This window comes from Pan paniscus, chromosome 11, assembly GCF_029289425.2.
Source record: "Pan paniscus chromosome 11, NHGRI_mPanPan1-v2.0_pri, whole genome shotgun sequence".
Classification (NCBI taxonomy): Eukaryota; Metazoa; Chordata; class Mammalia; order Primates; family Hominidae; genus Pan; species Pan paniscus.
In genome coordinates, this window is record NC_073260.2 from 24520313 (window position 1) to 24525420 (window position 5108).

General features: G+C 38.1%; 1 pseudogene; it reads right to left on the minus strand.

The window, feature by feature from the left end:
• Positions 1 to 999: 999 nt before the first annotated feature.
• LOC100989243 (serine/threonine-protein kinase PRP4 homolog) lies at positions 1000 to 4556 on the minus strand (annotated as a pseudogene).
• Positions 4557 to 5108: the final 552 nt, after the last annotated feature.

Genomic DNA, 5108 nt, shown 5'->3' on the forward strand with positions numbered 1-5108 from the left:
TCTCTTCCAATTTTAAATGTGACGAATAGAATAGAAATTGTAACTATGCCACAGTTGCAATGCCAAAAAAGAAAAACAAGATCAATTATCACACATGCTAGGAATTCTGCCACAAAACTAACATTCCTCATTTGTCAGTTGTTCCAATAAAATGACATCTTAAAACACCAGAGATGTTGATGATTTAGCTTACCTTCAGTGTAGTGAATGCTGTACACAACCTGCTTTTTTTTTTTAATTTTATTTTACTTCAAGTCTGGGATATATGTGCAGAACGTGCAGGTTTGTTACATAGGTATACATGTGCCATGGTGGTTTGCTGCACCTATCAACCTATCATCTAGGTTTTAAGCCCCACATGCATTAGGTATTTGTCCTAGTGCTCTCCCTCCCCTTGCCCCCCACCCTCCGATAGGCCCCGGTCTGTGATGTTCCCCTCCCTGTGTCCATGTGTTCTCATTGTTCAACTCCCACTTACGAGTGAGAACATGCAGTGTTTGGTTTTCTGTTCCTGTGTTATTTTGCTGAGAATGATGGCTTCCAGCTTCATCCATGTCCCTGCAAAGGACAAGAACTCATTCTTTTTAATGGCTGCATAGTATTCTATGGTGTATATGTGCCACATTTTCTGTAAGGAGACCATCCCTGCAGGCAGGCTCAAGAAGAAACAGACCCCTCTTGGCACTGACTACATCAACGGCATGCTGCTGTGGCCTGCACACACACACGTAGGAAAACGGGAATATAAACAGCAATTACGCTGGCCATTTTATCTGAAGACCAAAATGAAGCCAAGTCTGCTAAAAACAAATCAACCACCTAATATTACTACTCATTTTATAACAGATGCTTTTGTCTTTAATGTGAACTGCAACCATATACATTAGCACTGTAATTTTGTGCAGTCTTGGCAATTTAAAACAGTTCTATGGTGAAATTTCACATAAGACACGAAACAGATTAACATTTCTAAAAGAAATTCAAATATATCATGCTTCCTCAAATTTGCTGGAGAAATATTTATAAGTTTACATTCATTAATAAAGTGCTGTGAAATTTCTTCAGTCTCTGTATTTACTCAAACCCTTAGAGTTTCTTTATCTTGCTTAAATTTTTTCCTGGATGAAGGCATGCTGCAGGGCCTGGTTGATGCTAATTCATTTAGCTAGGCCCAACATTAGAATCTGGTCCAACAAGTCCTTTAGCTAGTATACTTTTTTACGTTGGTCTTCAGGAAGTGTCTGGCACCCAATCAAGTTGGCCAATAGGTCCTTAGTTGGATTAATTGTGCTCATAACAGTAACTATCTCCCTGTCTGTTACTTTATCAACTTCTATGTACATGAAGTTGAGATTTTGATCAAAATGCTGATCTTTGAATTCACCTTTTGAATCATCTCATTTGGCATCTGTCCTTTGAGATTCATCACAAGCTTCAACATATGGTTATTGGTTTTGCCAGGAAATAAAATTTTTCCAGTATAGAGTTTAAGGTGCAACCTACTGACCACATATCTATACCATAGTCACAACATTTACCTATAATTTCAAGAGCATGATAAAATCTACTGACAAGATAAGGTGTAATGTCATTATCCGCAGCATGTGAAGCCAACTCAAAATTGCAAAGCTTTAAAATAGTTTTTGATGATTAACCAGGATATTGTCTGGCTTGTTGTCTGCATGTAGGATATCGCATCTTTTAAGGAGTTTCAATGCCAGGAAAAACTGCTGACTATGGGATCTTACAGCTTTAATACGAAAACCAATATCTTTATCATATTTCTTTAACATCTCTCATAAGTTCATACTGAGAGGCTCAAATATGAGACAGAGATGCTGTTTGTGATAGAAGCGCCTGAAGAGTCGCAGACAATGAAGTTTGTCATTAGGATCAGCATCAAATTCTTTCAAGAACTCTAGTTCTTTTAAACCAGTCTTTTGCATGAGCTCATTGTTTCTGATGACCTTTACAGCCACTTCTTGGTTGGCTCTTGCATTATCTCTGGCTCATAAAACATTACTGAATACACCTTGCTCAGTGTAGCCATACACATTGTAACATTTATCTAGGACTTCACCTATGTTCACATGATAATAGCCTTCTGCATCAGTCCAGTTATCTCCGAGGTTGGGATTCTCTTTGAATCTTACCCATTGCCAGCAACCCAAAGGCAAGCACTATCAAAATAGTCAGCAAACATCATCAGATTCTGTAAAACTTATCAAGTGCCAACAACTTCTTCTGAGATGAACTATTATTCTGTTCAACTGTCATTAGATTGTGCTTGGCCTTCACTGAGGCCTGAAATGTATCAACATTTTCCCGTTCATACTCTTTAACATCAGCAGCTACTCACTCCAGAATGTCATCTGGAGAAGGTGATCATGTTTTCATACTGCTCTGGGGGATGCTTGGTTCAGATGACATGGACATATTGCTATCTTCAGCAAGATATTTATATTTCTGAACAATTGCCTGCCTTTGGATTCTTCTCTGTTCTATTAGGGCTTCTTCATCTTCTTCCTCCACATCAAAATCTTCAAGCTTATCATCAGACGAAGATTCCTGCTCAATTTTCATTCCTTCAGAAACACTTCCTTTAAATTTATCTTCCTTTACTTTGCTTCTGCTCCTTCATCTACGACCACCCCATGATCGAGGCCACCTTCTCAAGCATGATCTGCTCCTCCAACCTCTGTCCCTTTTCTGAGGAGACCTGCTTCTTCTTGGAGACCTGATTTTTGTGCTACGCCTGAGTGGGGAATAAGACCTCCTTTTAATGGGAGATCTACTACTTCTTCGGGTTGGAGACCACCTATTAATGGGGCTGGCATCTTTTAATCTTTCACATCTATTGAGGATATCATCTTGAGGTTGTGTTCTTGAAGAAGAAAGTCGTCTTCTCTCTGGCTCTCTTCGTTTTCCTTCTAAGGATCGGCTCAGCTCTTCTACCAGGAAACAGTGTTTGAGAGGGAGATTTGCTCTGCTTAGATCTTCTATCATTTAAAAGTGGAGACCTACTTCTTGATTTACCACGTGGTTTTGAAGACAAACTTCTTTTAGGACTACAACCAGGTCTTCCACTGGGTGACCTATTTTCTTTCCCAGATGAAGTATCTTTAGAGGGAGATCTAATTGGGTTCTTTTCTTTATCAGCTTCAGACTGTGTTGATTTTCTCTTTTTGGACTGTGACCTTCTGTCTTTGGATTTACCTCTTAAAACAACAGGGGATCTGGATTTTTTACCTTGATCGTGACTTCTACCTTGATTTATAATTGGGGATTTATCTTGTTTTTTGATTTACTTTTATCTTCAGTTTTAATCTTATCATCAGTAGGAGATCTGGTCTTACTAATTTTCTCTTAAGATCACCTTCTAAGGGTAGGGGATTTTAATTCTCTTGCTTGATCTTGAAACTTACTTCTTTTGATGGCCTTTTAGACTTTTTCCTCTCCTTTGACTTGCTCCTAGTTGTTTTCTCTTTAACAATTTCAATACCCCCCTTACTTTTCTTCTTATCAGACCTATGTCTACTCCGTTCTTTGGATCTGCTTTTACACCGTTTTTTGTAGTATTTTTATTGTCCACAAGTTCAAGTTTCCCCTTTGTACTTGAAGATCTAGTACTAGATCTATTTCCATTTCTTAAATTTCATAAATCTCCCCTTCTTCTTCAGAGCCAGACTCATAATCTTGTAAAATGAACCCCATACCAGACTGGACCTTTCCTTCCATTAACTCATTATCAAGTTCAGCCTTAATCAAGGCTCTCTGTTTTTCCAAGTCTTCTAGCAAAGCTAAATCAAGTTTAGTTCTTTTTGCCGGAGACATTCCCTCTTTATCAGAAGCATCCGTAACCTCTTTTCTTTTGTGTTTCTTATGTTTATGCTTATGTTTATGTTTTTTATCCTTGTCTTCTGAGGAATGTTTATGTTTCTTATGTTTACTTCTGTGTTTATACTTTTTTTAAAACTTATTTTGTTCTTATTTTGAAATTGGTCTTCTGATACTTCTCCATTTTCTTCAGGTATACTCTTTTCAGAATTATCAGCATCTTCCATCTCTGGCTGTTCCTGCAGCAACTGGGTCTCAGTGGCGGCCATCTTGAACTTCCTGACTCCGCTGCCGCTGTGGTGGTGGCTCCCTGGACCGTGAAAGGCAGTGCTAGTGGAAGAAGAAGGAAAAGAGCTGCCGTACATGTGCCTATTGTTCCCTTCTTTGTGTTCATGTGTACTCAATGTTTAGCTCCCACTTATGAATGAGAACAGGCAGTATTTGGTTTTCTGTTGTGCATTAATTCACTTAGGATCATAGCTTCCAGCTGCATCCATGTTGCTGCAAAGACCATGATTTTGTTTTTTATGGCTTCATAGTGTTCCATGGTGTATATGTACTACATTTTCTTTATCCAATCTAGGTTGAGTCCATATCTTTGCTATTGTAAATAGTATTGCAATAAATATATGGGTGCATGTGTCTTTTTGGTAGAATGATTTATTTTCCTTTGGGTATATACCCAGTAATAGGATTGCCAGGTCAAATGGTAGTTCTTAGTTCTTTGAGACGTCTCCAAGCTGCTTTCCACAGTGGCTAAATTAATTTACATTCCCACCAGCAGTGTATAATTGTTCCCTTTTCTCTGCAACCTTGCTAACATCTGTTGTTTCTTGACTTTTTAATACTCGTCATTCTGACTGGTGTGAGATGGTATCTCGTTGTGGTTTTGATTTGCATTTCTCTAATGATCAATGTTGTTGAGCATTTTTTCATATACTTGTTGCCACATGTATGTCTTCTTTTGAAAAGTGTATGTTCATGTCCTTTGCCCATTTTTTTAAAGAGGTTGCTTGTTCTTCACTTGTTGATTTAAGTTCCTTATAGACTCTGGATATTAGACCTTTGTCAAATGCATAATTTGTGAATGTTTTCTCCCATTCTGTAGGTTGACTGTTTATTCTGTTGATAGTTTCTTTTGCTGTGCAGAAGCTCTTTAGTTTAATTTGATCTCACTTGTCTGTATTTGTATTTGTTGCAATTGCCTTTGGAGGCTTCATCGTGAAATCTTTGTCAAGGCCTATATCCAGAATGGTAATTTTTAGGTTTTC